Here is an 11,383-nt window from a genome sequence, read left to right on the forward strand (position 1 = left end):
TGCTGCGAAGTAGCGCTTTTCAGGCTTTCCACTGGAGTGACAGTGATTCCAAAACCTGTCTCCATCGCTGCGAGTCCAATCTTGCTGCTTCTTGAATTCCTCAGCAACACAGTTGAAACTTTCAAACAATCTTTTCATTTTCATTCGATTCACTTTGCATTTTACAAAAGAAGCAAAACGTGGAAGTAACTGAACCAGCTTCATCCGGACATTGGGTCATGCGTGGGTTTAAAGTTACGACATGAAAATCAATGAAACGGACTTCCAAGTGCTTTGAGAGTGTAGAAATGACAGTTTGAGCCCCAGGGCGCGAAGCTGTGTGGTGTCGTGGCTGGCAACAGGAGTCTTCTTTGTGTTGTTTCCCTCTCTCCCTCAGAGGGAGGTAGAACAGCTATGTGCGGTGCCAGAGCTGCTGATAGCATGTTCTCCGGTGTCCCGCTCTTTTTGGTTTTCGGTGCCTCGCTGCGAGCCGCTCTCGGCCAGGGTATTCTCAACTCTTTTGAGTTGTTTGCGGTCCTGCCGGACCATGCTCTCCCTGCTGTCTCACTCGGGGAGGGGTTACCGTTGTAGCGTTATGTTGGGTGTATTTTGATAAGAGCATTTGGGCTCTGAGCTGAAGCATTGATCTAAAGAAGACCTCTCCCCCACAAAGTTATCAGATTTCCTTAGCTCATCAGCTTGGAACTGGTTGCGTCAAAGTGACAGTTTTGGGGAGGATGGCACCGAGAAGAGGCCAAATAGTTTGGAATCCTGCTATGAGATGTCTGGAGAAAGGGGCCTGTAGGTGATAAAAACTCTTTGAAGTGGACGAGAGCCGAAATCCCGACATAGAGATACGAACCCGGGCCAACCGGCATTTCCAAAAGATGGCATGGATTGACATCAGTCATAAATCAAGCCCCCCTTCAATAGGACACTGGGGGCTGAAACCGAAATCCAATCTCAAAAACTCAAGAACCAATCACCTATTGATCTGACAGACTATAAAGAACAGCGCACGGCCTTTCTCTCTCTCTCTCTCTCTCACCTGAACCAGAAACTCGCTGCCACAGCTCAACCTGTAGCTCTGTTGCCCGAACCGGAACCAGAAACCAACCAAGTTGTTGCCGGCAACAGAAGAGTTAAACTGGGAGAAGGAGATTGAGCCGTTCGAATAATTATTTTAAAGGACTTTATCAAATAAAGAATTTTACAGACTGCGCATGCCCGCCTGTGCCCACCTGATCAGTGGAGTTTTACAGCTGGACAATTTACTAAGTCGACTGTATACGAAAGTGTCAGTCATTTAAATAGCTATTGAGTCTTAAGAAACTTGACCCTTGGAACAAACAGGGACCTGCTTTCCTCAAAGACTTTGTCTTCAAGTAACTACAGTGGAAACCCTGCTTTCAAAGAAGATTTTGTGCACAAACTTGGAGCCTTCAAACCAGTGGAAAATCTGTTTGGAAAAGACTCTACATTCGCGAAACCCCAACTTCAAGGTGCATCGACTGAGTGGAAGTTCTTGGACAAAGCCGACTGCCTTTGTTCCAACCAAACGGACCTCGTGCCGTGTGCTTTTATCTGAGCCCGAAGCCAGAGAGGCCTCTCTGCAACGAAGTTCAGATAAGTTTAACAGTTTGGAGTTTGTGATTCATGACATTTGAGAAATCAGTTAGAAATGTTAATCTGTAATTCATAAGTCTAGAAAGTGTAATACCATTTAGTTTTTTTAAATATAAATGTGTGTTGCATTAAACTGTTTTGTTGATAATTTTAGAAATAAAATCTGTCAACGCCGAGAAATATCTTCTCATTCCTGTTTAACTGTTTAGTCTGAAATTGACACAAGTTAATAGACATTAGATTATTGGTGGCCCTGCCTATCCTTAATCATTGAATAATAATCAGTTAATGGAAATTGTGGTAACAAGTAATGATAGGGTCTTTCTCGGCACCTAAACGTAAATGAGACTGATATATATATAACGAGAAGTTACCTGACATAAATACTGACCTGCGTAGTTATTTAATGTCTGACTAACAATACTAATGAGAGACTCACCTTCGTCTTACTAACCGGTATTGTAGTCAATGTGTTTATAACCTTTTTTGTTGAACGATTTGTGTGTTATCATATGCGATCCCATGGTCTTTGATTTGGTCACGGAAGTGATTTGTCTTTGATTTGTTGATCTAGAGTTGAATTTTAATTAGTTTTTCCCTTTTGTATAATTAGTGTAGTGCTACATTTAGTCTTTGTTTTTGGAATTGGTGTCTGCATCCAATTATTACAGAAATTGAGTTCTACAAGATTCCAGGATTCGTGATAAGGTGATACTATAAATTCACTTCTTTAATTTGAATTTATAAGTGTACCTTACGCTACATAGGTATTTAACATAGTTATTATTAGGACACAATGTTTGAACAAACCAGGACACAGTTTTATCATTTTTTCCTAAATCAGGGCCATACAGCGTCTTAACATTTGTGTAGGGGAGACCTTTAGCTCTATGATATAAGAAAAACACACAGTGTTGACCGCAGGTTGTAGTCTGTAGACTTTGCAATGGCGACAGTTATAAACCGGTTCTTTACAATTGTTTATTAAAAAGTTGTTGATCGTAGCTGGAAAATGAATAAAATCTGGAGGGTTTCCGTTAGAATCAAAAAAGTCGCCGCGATGATCTTCCGTCAGATAAATAGCCAGCCAGTGCTCTCCAGGCATGGTTTCAGGGTGAGTGTTAATTATAAACAAGGCTGGTAAGTTCTTTAGCTTCAATTCAGGTAACTGATTGCAGGCATAGACTCCGTGAAACAGCTTCTTAGTGTAGGGGTTACAGTTCATGAGAGCCGTGAGCTCTCTGGTGTTCATCGTTAATAATAATCATAGAGCACATTCCGTCTCTGATTCACTTCTATAATATTGTCAAACACAGCGTACACAACCATATTTACAGTACCGGCTAGGGGTTGCTTAAAACATATTTCCAGTCTCATGTTTCCTGTTTTCACCAGGGAAAAATGTTGCCCGCACTCTTCATCGGGGGTTAGGTTGAAGGCGTACAAAGTGTAGCCGTTGATGTATTCAGCGCAGTTTATCACCAGAGGCTGGTCCTTCAGATGTCTCCCTGTAGCGAGAAATAGACTGTAATATTCACGGACCGCGCACCCATTTTCAAAATCGGGTTGGAAAGGTTTGGCGGGGACCTGCGTGCCATCAACATACAAAGCTATAAATTCTGCATTATAATGTTTAAAATTAAATGGATTCTTTGTATATGAAACTGTAAATGCGTCATTATCCACCAGCCCGATAATGACATGTTTTGGGAGCTTTCCGAGGAAGAGGTTTTCCTGATTCATAACGCGAGTTCCTGCCGCGATGCTTGCTGTAGAAAATGTTGCTCTTTTTTTAGACCCGCGTTGGTGCCACCTGGATCCTTGTCATCCATGGCGTCCGGTGTGTCTTTGGCAAACAGCCCGGGGCTGAACTGTTTGTTTAGAGTCTCCTCGCTATAATTAAGTATACACTCCATCAGTGCTCAGTAGGGGTATATATTACTGCTTTGACTTATCAGTCTATCCCCCAGGGTTACTTCCACTTGCAAGAAGATGGTTGTTGATAACCCCCACTTTGGCCTCCCTCTCGATAGCCTGTCCTTTTTCAGTCACAATTTTACAAGTGAGTATAATAAGGGTATTATTCAAATCTAAATAATCTTCACCATTACCGGTTATGAAAAAATCCAGAGGGGCGGATTCTGAAATGGCTGAAAGAGGCGGAATCTCCACATAGATGCTTTTATCGATACTTGTTTGTGTGTAAAGGACCGTAAACAGATCCAGTTCTGATTTCACACATTCTTCCGACATGTTGTGTACAAAAGCCATGATTAAAATATACATCCCGAACAGGTTCTTGACATTCTTTTAGGTTTTCTTTTAACGGTCTTCTTCTTCTTCTTCTTTTATGGCTGCCTACTCTTACGAGTTCTACTACGGTCTGTCGCTGAATAAGTAAGTCTCTGTCTTTTGTTAGCTACTACTCTCCGCCCTCCGGGTGGGCGTCGTCTTTTACGAGAGCCTCTGGCCAGGACCATTAGACCCGAACCCTCCTGATTATCGTTGTTGTTGGATCTGGCCATAGCGCTGCTGATCACATCGGTTACGATGTGTTTGGCGGCTGATTTAAGATGCGGTTTCGCTATATCAAAACCTCTCCTGAGAAGAGGCATAGCCATCCTGAAAAGTCCTCGAAAGAGTCCACCTATTCCGCTACCATACATCACATTAGCCCCAGCGAACCCTGGCAAACCGTTACCGGCCTGCATTTTGTAATAGTTGACATAGTCTTTAGGATCGACATAACCCCTCATGATAGTCATTTTAGCCGTGTACACAATGTTTCACAGGTCGAGAATGTAGTTTGCTTATAACCTTACCAAAATGGAAGGGTATGTCAATATTCTGATCTGATTTCACTTCAATCGTAATATTGTCAAAATGAGTCTTGGAGACAGGTACGTAGTATGGCTTGTCATAAGTAATTGTGACCAAATCGTTGTTTTTACCCTTAATATGTACATTTCTTAAAAGGGGGACGTAACTATCCCCCACCCTCTGGTGTGAAATGATGTCTGAGTAGATATAAAGGGTGTAAAATCCTGCGCGGATATCCGTGGGGTATGGAGCTATTCTATCCTTAAATTCATCCTCCTTGTTGGTGTAAAACCCTAAAATCTGGCTTCGGTTACCGCTGGTTTTAATTCTTATCGTAGATGCGGACTCCATGTAAACTTTATTTTTAATCGAACTGTAATGTATTCTGACAGGTTGTTTCCCTCCAGAGATCTGTTTGTTCATCTCTTCTAATAATTTTTCAATATTTTCATAATAACCGTCTTGTAATGTGAAAGACCACTGTTTTTTTAATTCCGACGTCCAAACTTGAAAAGACCGAGTCTTCATCGCGTACTACAGCCCAAGTGTGGGGGTACTGTATTTCCGACAACCCCACCTCCCAGGGCCCCCACAGTTCTATAGGTTTTACAAATTTGACCGTAAAACTAGAAATGGTGTTGTTAGGATAAATGTCGAGGGACGCGTTACTAGGCAGCATCACATAGAATCCTCCCTCTTCCATCTTCATGACCCATAATGAAAGATCCTCCATGAGCTTTCACTTGTATTCCGGCCGTATATCCCGCACCGCACTAGCCAAAACCCAGCTATTGAACTTTTCAGGCCACCCCGCCCATTTTACCAACACATATTTTTTCCTGTTTTCAGTTTTTTCCCCTAAAATCTTTTCTATATGCTATCATTCCCCACTACAATATTTTGTAACTCCTCCTCATAAGAAGTACCTTCTGTAGACTCCCCGCCGTAGTCTTTTTACCTGTACACCGGCGGGGTTCGAGCCACACGTTCGGTAATGGTGAAATATTCATCCGAAAAAGTTTGCTCATAACCTTTTACAAAGGGTCTCCGTAGCTTTGAAACTCTTACAACATCTCCTACTTTGAACTTGTAAACCTGTTTCTTTGAGGCTTTAAACGGACCATAGACATTTTTAAAGACCTTAAAAGAATTACTGTTATCCACCTCTACAGGTTTTATTTTAATATTTCTATGATAACTGTCGTTGTAAGCATTCACAAACTCTTGAACTCTATCGAGATACGTTTGAGTATTGTTAGCTGTGAAGTATCTCCACATTTTTGTCTTTATAGTTCTGTTAAATCTCTCTACAATCGAGGCCTTAAGCTCGTTTCCTGTGGTGAAATGATGTATTTCGTGTCTTTTCAAAAGATTCTGGAATTCTCTATTGAGAAACTCTTTACCTTTATCAGACTGTAGTTTTTTAGGACAGCGCCCCTGCAAGAGTATATCTTTCAAGGCCTGCGTAACAACAACGCCGGTTTTCCTCAACACTCGCACCCACGCATATTTTGATAATATATCTATACACGTCAACATGAATGTGTACCCTTTATTATGTTTTGATAAATTTGACATATCTACTAGATGCACCTGCCATTGTGAATCTATGTCTGAAACATACACACGATTTCTTTTAAAGTTAATTCTAGCCGGTTTATGTATGGTGTAAGCATCTTGCGCAGACAACCACTCGGCCACACTTAACTTATCTGCCTTAATACCCTGCTCTGACAGCCCTCTCCGGAATCCCTTCCGACCCCCCAAACTCCCTACTTTGGCGGGGTTGTAGTACAAATCCTTCATCATAGGAGCTTGTCGAGACATTCTGTAAAAGCACACTAAAGTATTTAGAAAATGGCTCTTTTATTCATTTTTAAGCAATTGAGAAAAGTATAAGACATACAGCAATTTTCCCCATTATTTAAACAATAAGACATCAACTGATTGGATACTTGCTCTATATCCACTACTACACCGGCTTTTATTTTATAAGTACACACATCGATTACTTACATGTATAAAACAATAATATGTGCTATTTTAAAAATAAACAACCATTCATTAAACATGACTTGTAAAAGATTATATAAATGTTGATGAAATGGTCTAACATCGTTCCTTGCAACAGCTATCATAGCCGCCCAGTTTTCATACCCCTCAGTCTTTTTCATATCATCCATTAAATGCTCCAGGTTTGAAAGTTGAGCATCGTCGACAGTCAAAGCTGTAGAGAAAAAGTTCTCGTCGGCCACTTTCTTTTCCAATACTTTGTACAATAGGGCCCTCAGATTTGTCGCGGTTTGTTGGCGACAAATCCGGTTACAGAATCAATCCAGAACATTCCCCATCTTCAGGTGCTTTCAGTTGCTTTCAGCCTCTGAGTCGGTTTCGAACAGATCAAATTCCTTCTCCTTGTACTCTTCTTTACGGAAGAAATATTCCTTCAGCTTGACGGAGGTTTTTCTGCTGCTCTCATCCAACTCGTCGAACAGCTGGTTGAGTTTCTCTCTGATGTACGGCTCCATTTTCAGCTCCAACAAAATTTCATCTATAATTTTCTGGACCTGCACGGGACAGACATGCAGATGATGATAAGATAATGCTTTGACTAGTGCTTGTTTTAACCAAGGTTTGTTCAGTTTTTTGTAAATTTCCTTGAAATAGAGATATAAATAACATGTTTCTGGTTCAAACAGACAGCTGTGTCTCATCTGGCTAGGATGATTCACTTCACACCCCAGGCAGACTTCTTTCAGGGCTCGATCGATGAGAGCATTCAGTATATACACCAGGGCGTTCTTAATAATTCTACTTACTTCAGCGTGGACCTCTGGTCTAAAACCATCGCCTTCGTCATGCCCCCCGGCAGGTTTGATGATCGTTGGTTTGCTCAGCGCTGGTTGAGGTGTTTCTAGAGCCATAGTACAGCTCTCCTGAGACGCCGCCACAAAAGCAGCGATGTTCGGGGTCTCTTGAGCCAGGGAGTCGGTGGTGTTAGTCGTTTCTTCCATTGAACAGCGGGCTGTTTCGTCTTGAGGTAGTGGCGGGTAGCCGCGGTAAGAGCGCTCAGGCTGGTATAAAATGTCCGGATTGTAGGACCAAGGGAGGTCCTCGTTCGTAAGAGGGCTGTAGAGTCTCGTAACATCATCTATTACATCACAGTTAGACGGTTGGGGGCATGGGGGCAATGTCGACAAAGTCATTGTCGATGTCTTTGGCAGCATGCAACCAACTCCCACCACATTTTTTCCCGTCCTCGCTGTTCAAATAAAGTCTATTTTTAACAGAGTCAAACTCTACATATTTCCTCAAGACCTCAAAACCCTCATTAATTTATTTTATGACCATTTTCATTTTCGACCAATCCTGGGTGTAAAAATCAATTTCAGCAACATATTAATTTTCATCCTCAGGATCCATAAAAATAGGTTCAGCATCGTAAAAAAAAAGCTAATTTGTTTGGCATAGCGTGTTTTCCTAAACACTATTCTGTTGTACCCTGTCATAGTTATAGTCATTAGAGTTCTACTATGATTCACAGATAGAGCGCTTTCCCAGTCGTGACTTTCAAACATCAGAGGCAGCGGTGCAGTTTCACGATCTCTATTCCACTGTTTCAACGCCTCTAACGCTTTATCCACATCCCCTTGCCTTGTCCAGTCCTTTACATGCATCCAATCCTTGTAAGCGTACTCAATTCTGATTAAAAAAGGCGTAGACATCTCCTCACCAGCTCTTAACTCAAAAAGCTCCAGACCGACATATCCCTTGTCCATTTTAATGCGGTATCCACGCGTTGTCTCATCATCCTCCAGAACCCAGATTCGGTCGAGTCTCACATCCCAACGTGAAGGAACCCTAGCCCGGGTTTTCCTCTCGGGTGTTTTCACGTGGATACAGTCGGACATGCTGAAGACCCAGAATCACTTCACATATGTAAAGAGAAAAATATCTATTTTACTAAAGAATCAGTCTGGCTTAAATACAAATCTTTTGGAGGACTTGAAGAAACAGTTGAAGACCCCCCCCCCCCCCACCCACTTGTACATTCCTCTGGTGTCCTGTTAGCTCCGCCCCCACATATTTAAATTCTTCAAACCAGACTCTAACGTGATAGACTATTCCTTCAGTGCCCTGTCAACTCCACCCACAAATATACTAATTCTTCACCAATCCGAGGTTACTAAAGACGTAGACATATCCTCGCCACCCCCACTTGCTCAAAAAGCTCCAGACCGACATAACCCTTGTCCATATGAAAGAGAAGTAGAAATATCTATGTTACTAAAGAATCGGGAGGGCTTTAATAGAACTCTTTTGGAGTTTCACTCGCGTAGGGAAAAATAGCTATTCTACTAAATAAATCGGGAAGACTTAAATACAACTCTTTTGGAGCTTCACTAGCTTTGGGAAAAATATCTATGTTTTCTAAAAAATCTGAAGGGTATACATAGTGCTCTTTTGGAGCTTCACACGTATAGAGAAAAATAGCTATTTTACTAAAGAATCAGTCTGGCTTAAAAACAAATCTTGTGCAGGGTTAGAAAAACAGTTGAAGAACCCCACCACCCTGCACATTCCCACGGAATCCATCAAAATGGTAATTATTCTGTGACGTGGTACAAGCACCAACCACCCCCTAGGAAGGACCCCCACCCCCTAGGAAGGGCCCCCCCCCAAGTTCAACTCAAGTTCAGGTCAAAGGTCAAATCCCCCGCAGCCCCCCTTCGAAAAAGTGCCTTATATTACTACTCATGTTCTCCGGTGTCCAGCTCTGTTTTGGTTTTCTCGGCCAGGGTATTTTCAACTCCTGAGAGGTCTGGACAGGCTCCCCATGGCTCGTTGGTCTAGGGGTATGATTCTCACTTTGGGTGCTCTCTGTGGGAGCCTGGGTCCTCTGCGTAAATTGAGGGCTTTTGACCTCAGATGCTGTTGCCAGTGTTTTCTTCTCTTTGAAACAAATGCGTATTATACAAGGTTTTTGTTGTTGTTGTTGTTGTTGTTGTTGTTGTTGAGGAGGAGGAGGAGCACATGTAGTGTGTTGTGGAGGAGAGGGAAGAAATGTGGTTTTCCGGCTTGTTATGGAGACCTTTGCTGAACGTGTGCACCTGAGCTGCACCAAAGGAGAGACATTCTTTTGAGTTGTTTGCGGTCCTGCTGGACCATGCTCTCCGTGCTGTCTCACTAAGGGAAGCGGTTACCGTTCTGGATATACAAGTCAGCACCACAGTCCATGGTACTTGTCAAAGAGCGTAGGTTTCCCAGTCTGCCTCAAGCAGGTACGCCCTTGCCAAGGAGAAGTTGTGAAGCTGCTCCTTCATTTGGCTTGTTGGCGTATGGGTATGATTGTCTCTTGTTGTTCTCTCCCTCAGAGGGAGGTAGAACAGCTATGTGCGGTGCCAGAGCTGCTGATAGCATGTTCTCCGGTGTCCCGCTCTGTTTTGATTTTCGGTGCCATCGCTGCGAGTCCAATCTTGCTGCTTCTTGAATTCCTCAGCAACACAGATTAAACGTTCAAACAATCTTTTCATTTTCATTCGATTCACTTGCATTTTACAAAAGAGGCAAAACGTGGAAGTAACTGAACCAGCTTCATCCGGACATTGGGTCATGTGTGGGTTTAAAGTTACGACATGAAAATCAATGAAACGGACTTCCAAGTGCTTTGAGAGTGTAGAAATGACAGTTTGAGCCCCAGGGTGCGAAGCTACGTGGTGTAGTGGCTGGCAACAGGAGTCTTCTTCGGGTTGTTTCCTTCTCTCCCTCAGAGGGAGGTAGAACAGCTATGTGCGGTGCCAGAGCTGCTCATAGCATGTTCTCCGGTGTCCCGCTCCATTTTGGTTTTCGGTGCCTCGCTGCGCGCCGCTCTCGGCCAGGGTATTTTCAACTCCTGAGAGGTCTGGACAGGCTCCCCATGGCTCATTGGTCCAGGGGTATGATTCTTGCTTTGGGTGCGAGAGGTCCCGGGTTCAACTCCCGGATGAGCCCGTCTGGCCTGCCCCTTCTCTGTTTTGCGGTCCCTGGACAGGTCGCTCTCTGTGGGAGCCTGGGTCCTCTTCGTAAATGCACTGCTTTTGACCTCAGATGCTGTTGCCAGTGTTTTCTTCTCTTTGAAACAAATGCGTGTTATACAAGGTTTTTGTTGTTGTTGTTGTTGTTGTTGTTGAGGAGGAGGAGCACATGTAGTGTGTTGTGGAGGAGAGGGATGAAATTTGGTTTTCCGGCTTGTTATGGAGACCTTTGCTGAACGTGTACACCTGAGCTGCACCAAAGGAGAGGCATTCTTTTGAGTTGCTTGCGGTTTGCGGTCCTGCTAGAATATGCTCTCCATTAGCGAGTTAACATTGTCATATCTTACTGGAAACGTTGCCGTGGCAAGGGGGACTGAAATTTGTCATTATTGCAGAAATAACATAAATAACATACTCGCGCATAACTATTTCTGTGAAAGTCTAGACACTTGAACTCACGGCCATCCCCTCACCTCTATTTTGGAAATGTCAAACCACAATCTCCCTATATTTATATTATATTTTGAGGAACAGCTCAGAGCTGACAACATTAACAATATACGTGCTGCTCTTCAGACAAACCAGAAATATGATAGAGTCCCACGTCATCTACTGCTAGGCAAACCGTGCAGATATGTCAACCGAAACTGTCGAGTGTGTTAGGGGTTATAATATTGGACACATTCCATGTCTGCCTAGCAACTCAATCTGTAATATGTCCTGCCCCAAAACGGACTTCTGACATGTATAAAACTGTGTGCTGTGGCAGAAATAAACTGAAGACAAACGATCTGGCATTGTGTCGGTGACTTTTTTCTTCCCGAGCTCGCCTCCTGCGGAGGATCCACCATCCTGCACTGATGGCGCTGGGTTATCCTAGTCCAAGGGTTATCCTAGTCCAGGGAACCTGAAGGGTTTACTTCTGGTGAAGTGGCTGTACCTTA

The 11,383-nt window shown here is 43.1% G+C and overlaps 1 non-coding gene across 1 annotated transcript; it reads left to right on the forward strand.

Annotated features, from left to right (window-relative positions):
- The first annotated feature begins 10,344 nt into the window (after positions 1-10,344).
- Positions 10,345-10,416, forward strand: trnap-ugg (transfer RNA proline (anticodon UGG)). Its single transcript has one exon. It is a non-coding gene; the product is annotated as a tRNA-Pro (tRNA).
- The last annotated feature ends 967 nt before the right edge of the window (positions 10,417-11,383 follow it).

Source organism: Amia ocellicauda, chromosome 16, assembly GCF_036373705.1.
Source record: "Amia ocellicauda isolate fAmiCal2 chromosome 16, fAmiCal2.hap1, whole genome shotgun sequence".
Taxonomy (NCBI): Eukaryota; Metazoa; Chordata; class Actinopteri; order Amiiformes; family Amiidae; genus Amia; species Amia ocellicauda.